Source organism: Pangasianodon hypophthalmus, chromosome 16 (genome assembly GCF_027358585.1).
Source record: "Pangasianodon hypophthalmus isolate fPanHyp1 chromosome 16, fPanHyp1.pri, whole genome shotgun sequence".
Taxonomy (NCBI): Eukaryota; Metazoa; Chordata; class Actinopteri; order Siluriformes; family Pangasiidae; genus Pangasianodon; species Pangasianodon hypophthalmus.
Window position 1 is genome coordinate 17,770,473 of NC_069725.1, and position 11,862 is coordinate 17,782,334.

Consider the following 11,862-nt stretch of genomic DNA (forward strand, 5'->3'; position numbering starts at 1 on the left):
ATCATTAGAGTTGTCAATCAACCTAGTACTATTAAACAACACAGGTCAGTAAGCCTACCTGCAACCTTTCTCATGTGTGTGTGTGTGTGTGTGTGTGTGAGTTCCTTCACTCTAGAGTCCAACACTAACAGGGGCATTCATATGGTTCCTTATGTGTCATTATGTGTTCTTTTGTCATCTGAGCTACCTTTGAATTGTAGCACGCAGTAGAAGCAGCTCGGTGTGACACATTTATGACCATTCCTACAATGGCTAGCCCAGAGACATGCTCACTCCTGCGACTCAGCTCAGCGAACGGCTGCCACGTGTCTCCAAATAGCAACGCTCCTTTATATATGCAGATGTTTATAGACACCTACCTCAACGGACCAGTTGGAATTGTGTTTAGCTCATCACTGCCTTCTCTGATTCGCTGATGCTTGTGTTCCTCCCCGTGGCAGAGGGTGAAAATGATTGGATTCCAACACACTGGACTGCATGCTTTGTTTTCTCAAGCAGCAGCAGATCACCTTCTCCATCTCTGCTCTTTATCACAGAGAGGAAGCCAGAGGAAAGGGTTTAGTGTGGCTTGAATAAGTGGACTTGGATAGCAATCGGGTTAAGTTGAGCTAAATACTGATTACATATCAGTTGAACGCTGTAAGCCATTTTGTGTGCTAATACTCAACTGATCCTTTGTCTACTCCCTTTGCCTTGAATACAGATCAGTGTATACGATAGTGTCTTCTGCTAAATTGCTTAAAAAAGGCAAAGAGATTTACTACACCCACTTGTAGTGATGCATTTTTCAATCTTTTTTTTTTACCCCTTTTCTCAGTTTGCCTAAATAAATATATAGACCGAGCTACAGGTTTACACTGACATCTTAGTGAGTGAAAATATCTTGAATATAGTCAGTCCCATAAACCAAATATAACATTATTAAACTTATTTCTAGACATTTTACTAATTTCAAACTTGAAATAGTCTTGTTCTATTGGCTGATCATTTTGGTAATTTTAAGTATTTATTTCTAGAAAGAAGCAAAATGATATCCCAAAAGAAGAAAATTTGAAGCCTGAAATTAGTGCAAATCTCTAGAAATAAGTTTAATAATTTTATATATATATATATATATATATATATATATATATATATATATATATATAGATAGATAGATTTGACTTTATTCAAGGCTAAGTCATTTGCAGTGTAGGAAAGATTACTTTTGTCTTCAGTGGCAGGGACCAGCAAAAACTACATTAAAATGCATTTTAATATATAAAACAAAATGCCCAAATGTAAATGCATCAATCCATAAATTAATGAAACTGAAAAACTAACAAAATAGTATATATCTGATATATTGGCGAGAAATCGTGTACATTGCTGCATGTGCATAATTGCTTTGCATGTTAGCTTACATCCAGCTCACTAGCTAACAAAAATATGATAATAATAATAATAATGGACATTACCAATCATGTAAAATCTTTTAAGCACATATTATACCACTGGTGAATACTCTAAATGAATTGGTCAGACGTTGTTGATTAATTTCCTATAAGAGCAGCTCTAATAGTAGTTGGCTACAAGGCAAATCACAGGTTTATAGTAATGTGCTCTTCTTATACATTTCTATAGTAACAACTAATTCACAAGGATTTGTATAACACATAATCTAAACCTAATTATAAATGCATGATTAAAAACATGCTGTTATTTAGAAGAGAAAAACGTGTAATTGTTGAAATGGTAAAATTTTCTGTGGAAATGTTTTTAACATTTATGTAAGAAGTCTCATGTGTCAGCACTTTCAAATGGTCAGTATTAAGTTTTCTGTCACAGGAAAGTCTTCAGGACAGAGGATTTCTCAGTGACATGACATGATTAAATGGAATTTTTAAATTTATTTTGTCTGATTACCTTCAACAGAGAGAAAAAAGGATAGACTGCTAAGGCTACAACTGTTTATACATGTTATAACACACGTACCGGGACTTGTTTGGTGGATTTGCAACAATATTAAACTGATAAAACTATAAACTGATAAAAAAAAGTACAATGTGTTGTTCTTTAATTAATTAAAAATGTAAAGACTGGCAAATTGCTGTAGTATAATCCACACTGAAATCACACCACCCCATTGTTGATCATTTTCGTATAAAAGCACACCCCGTCATGTTTAATTACTTACCAACATATTAACATTCTGGATAGATCTGAGTCAGTGCATTAGTCTCTACTTCCTCCCTGATGAATTTGGGAATTTCTGCACTGTTCAAGAACTGTTTACAAACAGAAGGTGCTACCTTTAATAAGTCCTACAGGTGCTGCAAAGAATTTAACTACAGAGATTCTTTGGTTTGAATACCAGACCAGAATCTCATGATGTCGAGTATTTTACAAATACAAAAACACAGGTCAGAATAACACTACATACCCAAAATAGTATTTTGTAATTTAAATTTGTATTTCAAATACATCAGAATTACTGCTCATACCCATAAGCTAGTATCACCGGACCTTGCGCATTTTAACAGGGTATTTTGACAAATCATACCACTAGCCTCATGGACCAGCCATTAGTGCTGAAAGACGTCAGTTTAACTAAACACAGGTTGTTTCGTGCCCCTTTGTCCCCATGTGCATGTCATTTCCGCCCCTCTAAATACAGACCATCTGTTTTCTGCAGTCTCTCTCTCGCTTTCTCTCTCACTTTCTCTCTCTCAGGCTCACTGTCTGCATGTCTGAAATCATTGTCCAGGCGGGAACGTGTCTAGGGTAGTAAGGCCTTGCTTTCAGGACACTTCTCTGAGAATTATTAAAGGCTTAAGGGTTGCAGCTGGATGAATATTTAATGTGCTGGACTTGAGAGTCTTTGCCCAAGCCCAGAGCAAATACTTCAGAGGCAGCCTACAATGAGACAGACACACACACACACCTCAACTCACATGCGCATTGAAATACAGCTGTTCACATACAGTGCTACACTAATAATACAGAGAGAGAGAGAGAGAGAGAGAGAGAGATCTGCAACATCAGAATTACTTTGAGTCCCACAAGCAGTCATCCATCTAAATGTGTATCCAAGCTATTTTGTAACGTTGAAGGTAATAGGCTTTATTTTGGGGGCTATTTGACACGATTCTATCTGAGCTGTGTCCACAATTGTCTGTGGTGTTTCTTGTTATAAAATAAACATTCCCAGTCCATCCAGGAGAAGGAGCCTTTGCAGCACCAAGCTGCCTAATCCATAAAATCCTACATCCTTAAACAGGTCATAGGGTTCCATCTAGTGGTGGCTCCAAGAGTGAGACTACCATGATAATGGGAGTGCAGGGACTGTAGAATGAACTGACTGATAAATCATAAAGACTGTCCAGGACTCTTATTCGCAATATGATTATGATTACAGAACATGTTTTCAACGCACTCAGTAATGTTTGCCTTTAGTATCACACAAATGTAATTATCTATAATCCTGCTGTCCGACATCACATGGAAGAGGATGAGTTCTTACTTACTCATGAATTCAATTCATTTCAATTCAATTTTATTTGTATAGCACTTTTAACATGGACATTGTCACAAGACAGCTTTACAGAAATGTATAAATTCAGGAAATAAATTTTAAATGTATAAATTTATCCCTAATGAGCAAGCCAGATGCGACAGTAGCAAGGAAAAACTCCCTGAGAAGACATGATGACAACAAATAGTGCAATTATAAATAATTCCCTTCTAAACTGTATACTATATAGTCAAAAAGTGCAATTGTGTAACCACAAAAGTCCATTATAGTTTACACATGAAGTCTATTTTGTTGAAGTTATCAGCTGTTCACTGGTGGAGACTTGAGTGCAAAGATCATTAGGGATCTATAATCAAAATTCTGTAAAGCTGCTTTGCTCTGTTAAAAGTACCCAAATAAAATTGAATAGAATTCAACTGAATTACATTTACATTTACATTTATGGCATTTGGCAGACGCCCTTATCCAGAGCGACTTACAATAGTGCTTTGAAGTCTATCAAAAATACATTCTGATATTGGCTCGCTAGGTCACAAACTAGGAATACCATCAGTCCAAAACTCTGATGGGGAGGTGATTTTTTTTTTTTTTTTTTTTGTGAAAGTGCTAATTTAAGTATTTTATGAAGAGGTAAGTCTTTAGACGTCATTTGAAGACTGCCAGTGACTCAGCTGTTCGGACATCTAGGGGAAGTTCATTCCACCACCTTGGTGCCAGAACAGAGAAGGTACATTATGGTACATTACTTACTGGCTCAGTGGTAAAGGCTCTAGGCTACTGATTGGAGGCTTGAGTTCACTGCGAGCTTTGTGTCACTGAGCAATTCCCCAACTCTCATCTGCGAGCTTTGTGTCACTGAGCAATTCCCCAACTCTCATCTGCTCCCACGGTTCTGCATCACTGTTGACCCTGCATGCTTTCTTCCAAGCTAAAATATGCTGAGAAAAGAAGTTTGTCTTTTTTTTCCTTTTAAGGCAGAAATCTAGTTGTAAATATAATAAAATCCAGTGGATTAAAAAAAAAAGGTTCTTTGAGAAGACTCAGCTGCAAGAATTTAATTTAAAACAAATGTGTGAGATACAACAAAGCCTACTCGCATCATTCCAAAATGTTTGCATGTTTAGACTAAGATTTTAAATATGTTCATAAACATGTCATGAATCCGTTATTCTGTTAAATTATTGAATTGTTTTTCACCATCTGCTCTGTGAACTGTCTGTTTTAGACGACTTGGCCTACGCGAGTACTCACAGTACTTTCGGAAGTAACGAGCATTTCTGTTTTCCTGGCACACTGTAAGAATAATAAGAACTTTCTGAATAGAGAATAAATTTTGTTGGAATAAACGCATACAATGTGTACTGCAAAAAACAGATAAATCTGGGGGGAAAAACACAAAAATGTAAGCAAATCCTAGTTCCCTTGCCATTTTGACCTCCTTTTTCATATCCTCCTTTTGTGAAACCCATTCAGTACCAGAGAAATAACAACAGTGTTTTCGCATAATTATCTGATTTGAGAGATTCATGAATTATTAAATATGAGCAAACTGAACACTATAACTCGGTGACAGCGCACTTGCTGCGACACTGTACATCATTCAGGAATAGTTCACACAATGTGACACATTTTTCAGTAGAGGGAGCTATAACCTTCACTGTCTCCATGTGTACGTGTGAACTTTTGGACAGTTTGTCTAAACAAATTAACTTTGCCTGCCAATTACCAGCTGTAAAGCAGAGTTGTTTGTGTAAAGTAAAGGTGTTATTTACATTGTTGTTATATGCTAGCATGGCACAGAACTACAGCTGGGGTCAGAAGTTTACATTCACTTTGCAGAATCTGCGAAATGTTAATAATTTAAAAATAAAAAAAGAGGGATCATAAAAACTGCATTTTGTTTTTTATTTTATATGCCCTGAATTCACATAGCAGATGTTTGCATATAGCACACAAGACACAATATTAACTGAATTTACACAAACCAGTTCAAAAGTTTACAAACGCTTGATTCGTAATACTGTGTGTTGTTACCTGGATGATCAGCGACTGATTTTAATCTTTTGTGATAGTTGTTCTTGAGTCCCTTGTTTGTCCTGAGCAGTTAAACTCTCCACTGATCTTCAGCTCCTGCACATTGTTTGGTTTTCCAGCATCTTCTGTATATTTGACCCCTTTCCAACAGTGGCTATATGATTTTGAGATCCATCTTTTCACACTGTGGACAAGTGAGGGACTTGTACACAGCTATTACAAAAGGTGCAAACGTTCACTGACGCTCAAGAAGGCAGCGCACTACAGTAAGAGCCAGGGGGATGTAAACTTTTGAACAGGAAGATTGGTGTAAATTGTTATTATTTTGTTTAAAGATCTTTTTTTTTTCATTTAGTACTACCCTTACTATGTTTCCCAGAAGATAAAATAATAGCAATTTACACCGATCATCCTATTCAAAAGTTTACACCCCCCCGGCTCTTAATGTATCGTGCTAACTTGTTGAGAATCAATGAATGTTTGCACCTTTTGTAATAGTTGTGTATGACGGCAGATTTTGCAGATTCTGCAAGGCGTATGTAAATTTATAACCCCAACTGTATACAGTACAGTAAAGGGCTCCAGGTATCTGTGTCTGCCTGTCTGACATGCTCTGGAGTTTGTGTTAATCTTTGATAGTATTCCAAATCCTGTTATATAATGTATGTTTTCAGTATGTCTGCCAAGCCGTGAAACTAGGACCATATTGTTAAGGACTTTGTTCATTGTCGAGACATGGAGGTATGAGTAGAAACGTATTCATATTAAATTTTGAAATAAATTGAAGTGAATTATGCAGGCTGGTTCTGAGCTTCCCAAAAGCACACAGAACAGTAACTATCTAAAATATTGCACCAAACTGAATTTCCTGAATTATAGCTCACTTTCCTTTATTGTTGGATGAGTATTTTTGTATATGTAATTTGTAATTGTATTCACACTGTATTTGTAATTGTATTCTTATCTGTCTTTGCTAAAAGATTTAGGTATTGTGTTATTAATGCTTGTGCATCTGTGTGTTTATGTGTGTTAAGTGCAGTATGTTGATGCTCTTGGGTTCATACTGGTCCATAACTCTGTTGAATATGAGGTATATTTTCTCTCTCAGACGTTTGGGGTTATGTACTCTGTAGGGTGTGGTGGGGTTCGGTTTATTAGCGTTCGGAGCTTTTCCCATTTGAGACAGCTGCTAAAGTGAAACATCTGCATCGACTCTGATGCAGGCTGCAGACAATAAGGGTGGAGGAAAGGAAAGAAGGAGGCCTGATAAATATGATTTTGGGGAGATAGTGAAAGAGATATTTGTGTTTTGTTAAACTAAAGTGATTATAAGAGAATCACCTCATCTTTCTGAAGCAGGTTACCTTTGAATTGAGTATTTAATTTCACTAGAGTTTCTATATCAACAATAACAATTAATGGCAAACTATTAGCGAGGAAAAAAGTGAAGAAAATCTGTGTGGATATAATTAAGCCAGAGAAAAATAACTTCATTATTTCGCATTGTGTGCTTTTCATACTGTTCTACCTCCTCTTTTTTAGATTGACAGTACTCATAGTCTGTGACCTAGTGAACCAGTATCAAGACTTAAAAAGCACATCTGTAATTCACTCCACATAAGGGCATCTGCCAGATGCCATATGCCATATGTAAATGTAAACGTAGAAAAGCACTAAAGCAGCTATGATCATCAAGTCTGCCCTTCCCTGTTGCCTCTCAGCAGTTTATTACCAAATGAAGGGGCAAATTTTGATCTATACAATTCAATATTCAGTAGGAAATAGAGTTAGTTTACTAATGTCACTTCAGCAATGGACTGTGCCTTGTTTGTGTATCAAACCTGGACTACTTTGAATTTATCTAGGCATGACAACTTTAGCAGTGCCACCTTCAGACTATATCATAAGTTTTCCTGTGTCCTTACTCTGGCTCCAACCTGGCTTCAACCAGTCACTAGTACTACATAGAATGTAGCATAAAGTAGCATTGCATGTAACCTGGAGGTTATTGATTCATGTTCAACCATTCTGTATCACAATGATGTGTGAAAAAATACATACAGTATGACAGGTTAAATCAGAGCCTTATGCATGCTTTTCTCTGTTTTGCAAGGACAGGCAGTTGTACTGTTGTTTTTTACACCAGAATAATGTTTCGGTCTGCGTGGAATGGTAACTCTGGAGAAGGGATCTTCATAGTAGATGAATTTTATTTGCAGAAGTTCTTCAGATGGAGAAATACGGGAGTGTAGTCCGAGTTCTGTTTCAGCCTTGTCATGCAACATGTCTCTCTTCCTGTCTAACTAAATGTATGAAAATCTACCCAATATACAGTATAACAAGTTTTTACATCATTTATTCAATAACATATTTGAAGACTTAACTCACAGTATGATAAAAAGGTTTTCAAGTTACAACATATACCACTTATCTAGCTCCTTACGTACTTATCTTATGGCGTGACATATCAGGTCAGAACACTCTGGTACAGAATACATTCAAAAATAATAAGAATCAGCATAAAGAGAATACAACCAGTTTGAAGCATAAGAGAAAGTAAAGGAAAATCTAATAACTCAACAGTACCAACATAGCGTTCTTTCCCAAAAGAATCAATCACGCCTATGATTACTACACCAAGAGCAAATACAACAGTGCACCCTGCTCCTTTCCCTTGCATTCTATCACTCTTTTCCTTCCCTTTTGAGTTTTGTGGAATATCTTTGATGGCATGATTTTATTTTCCACATATCTCAAAAGAAAGGAAGATAGAAGGCCATGTGTAGTTTGGAATACCTTTAAATGAGGCAACAAACAGAGCTGTTTCTGGGTGTAACAGGAAGAGCAGTGTATCCAAATGTTGGCACACCCCTGATTCTGTCTGTGAGTGTATGAGTATGTGTGTGTGTGTAAAATCTAAATAGACTTCCTCTGCCCAAACATACATTGTTCTGTGATTAGGTTAAATAACTGAGGAAACTACACATAGGGCTATTTAAGGCACACACAGATGATGAATACTTGGAACCAAGTGGGGTGGGTTGCATACATATTGAGAAAGCAGAGCTTCCTGGCACTTTTTCCTGACACGCGTTTGCATGACATTAATTTAGCATGAACCCTGGCCAAACTCTAATGATTGTGTGCTGCTTATTTTTCCTCCAATTACACCTCCAACCTTTAATCAGTTCTTCAACCATGGGGAGTATTTACTGGCATGCTTCCTTACAACGCATCACTCAATTTACAATATTTGTGAGACGCCCTTATACAAAGTGTTTTGTACTTTCTGTCAAAAATGATATCCTCACGCTAGTACAAAGTACACGCTAGGCCATGGTGTAAAGATAGCATCAAGCTAAAACCCTGTTGGAGAGAAGTTATCTATGAAAACAGGGCAAGTGAAGGTTTTATTTTAATCCAGAATAGGTGGATTGTGAAGATTTTGGTCTATAGTCTTCATTTGAAGACAGCCAGGGAAAGTCCTTCCCAGAGAAAAGTCTTGATGCGTCTATCTTGTGTCTTAAGGGGTTGGCAGGTCAAGTCGAGCCATGATTGTGGATCAAAGTGAACATAGTACAGAGCAGGGTTTAATCACTGCCTTCAGGTTGGTAGACGATGGACCATTTTGGTATTGTAGGTGAGGATCAGTGTTCTGAGGAGCACATTGGAGGGAACACGGCAATGAGGTGATGTAGACGTTGCTGTTATTGACATTTTATCACTATGGAATGGTGCAATTCTGCTTACATTCCACAGTATTATTTTATAGGTGCAAGTGACACTGCGGGCATTGTGAAGCAGTGGGTAATGTTACCACCTTACAGCTCCAAGGTCACCGGTTCAATTCTGAGCTCAGCTTTCCATCTGAGTTCCTCATGTTCTCCCAGTGTCTGTGTGGTTTCCTCTGGGTTCTCTGGTTTCCTCCCACTGCCCAAAAACATGATGGTGGTAGATAGGAATGAGTGTGCATGATGCCCTGTAAAGGATTAACGCTCCATCCTGGGTGTATTCCCACCCCAGGGTGTATGGTAGTGCTGCTGTTTGGAAGATTTAGATGCCAAAGTCTGGCAATATAACAATGTTTCAGTCATTGTTCATGTGTGTGGTAAGTCTGTAACTGCCTATTAAAGATTTACAACTGAGCATTTGCTATTCATTATTCTGTTGAATATATTAAAGAGCCTTTATGTTGGATGGTTTCAAGTTGCCACTAGAAACCTGTACACAGAGCACTGCAGCTCTCACAGGACTCAACACCAAACAAAACCTGAAATCCCATGTTCCCTAACGGCTCAGAGATTAACTACGCTCTATCTTGTTCTCTCTAATGCTGCTTCAGGGCTTTTTCCTGCTACAAACAGCACATCCCTGTTCTCAGATCAAATATGTAATTCGGAATAATTTAAGGTCGAACAGATGCACACAAGTTTAGTGGGAGTTACAAACAAACCTCCATGTGTTTGCCCCACCCTCCTCTTCTTTGCTGGAGTTTGGAGAAGGCTCAATCCATTCTTAAGCAAAAGGGGATAAAACACACATATTCAGAAACAGTCATGCACATTGTATGATACAGATTGCGTACTATATAATAGATTGTGTACATGGTTGTTTTCTCCCTGAAAAGAACCCTTTGAAAAAAGATATTCTTTTCCAGTGGTAATTAAAACCATGTGTGTGTGTGTGTTTAACTCTTTCTGGAATCAACACAATGATTCCACACAGTGATTGTGCAGAACCGTGGAGGATAATGCTTTTTTTAATTAAAAAAAGAAAAGTTGAATTCCAATTATCTCTTAGGTTAAGGTAAGGAATAATCTAACTATAGTAATATGCAATTGTGTGTTTGTGTGTGCGTGTGTGTGTGTGTGCACATGTATGATTTAGTGTGTAAACAAACCGACAAAATAACATTCATTAACGTAATTCTGTTGAACAGACCTCAAATAAGAGATGATGGAGTGCCTGGGCAATTCCCATTTCCTTCTCCCAAACAGGACAAAATTCTCCCAAAGCTAAAGGCTGCTATTACATCTGCCATTTGGACAAACGACACATTCATTTTCTGTGAACTTCAAAAATAAATTTGTGTGTGATGTGGTGCCTGTAGGCATATTACAAATCATGAACAAGAATGTTGTTCATGCATCTGGCACTAAAAACATTTCACTGGCATTCTAAACACATATTCAATTGTGAGTAAGGAGCAGGGTCTTGTGAGGTTTATGGATTTTATACTGTACATCGGATCATGTTTTTGGGAACGTGACTTGCACTGGTCAGTTAAAAACTATTCTCCAACTCATGCTATTGCTCTATAGAGCTGCCTAACCACACCATATGCGAGTATCTTCATATCTACAGGAAAGCAGCTCTGTGTGGCATCTCTAACCAAGTGGTCTATTGGCTTATCACTGTGTGACTGGGCATTTTAGGTCCCACTGCCAGAAAAAGATTAGCCACTATTATACACTCATGGAAAGGATACTACACCTCTTGAGACATTTGATTAGACAGAGAGAGAGAGAGAGAGAGAGAGAGAGGGAAATTCCCATATTACAGCAGCACAGAGAGTTAGAAAATGCACTACAATGATTAGATCCTTCTCTTGGCTGAGTTGAATGTAGGGAACCCTTTGTGTTGAATTGATGCAATGAACACAACAAACTGTGTGGGAAGTTTCATCTCATCATCACTGATACTGTAATGCAGATAAGACTAATATAAAATCTCATGGACACACCAAATAATACCACCTGATTCCTTACTTTACAATTACAGTGACCGTAGACATGAGAAATAGTGTTGATTAATTGTAACAACACTGCTCCAGCAATTAAGGATATTCTGCCACAAAACTAGCATTTAGTTTCTTGATACAGCGTTGTATCACTCATCCTCAGTGTTCTGACAGAATTTTTCTTTATGGTAGATCTAATAATTAATGAAAAGAATGCATTCAGTTATAAAAGCTAAAGATGGTAAACTTGCTTTCTATTGCTCTTAAAAGCTCTTAACCTCATATTAAACCTATTCAAACCTGTTTTTTTGACAACTCACAATCTTTGCAATACTGAAAAATATGCCCAAAGCATATGCTCATTCTATGAAAGTAATGGAAAGCCTTGTGACTCAAGCTTCAGCCTTACACATGTCATGTGGGAACATCTTGAGAACTGCTGGAAAAGCATGAGAAAATAACAAAGAACTGTCATAGATTGAAGGTTACTTGAAAGGATCTAAAATATTTTGTAGGATTTTAATGGGCATCACTTTTCCTGATCTCGGGATTTGATTATATAGAACCCACTGAA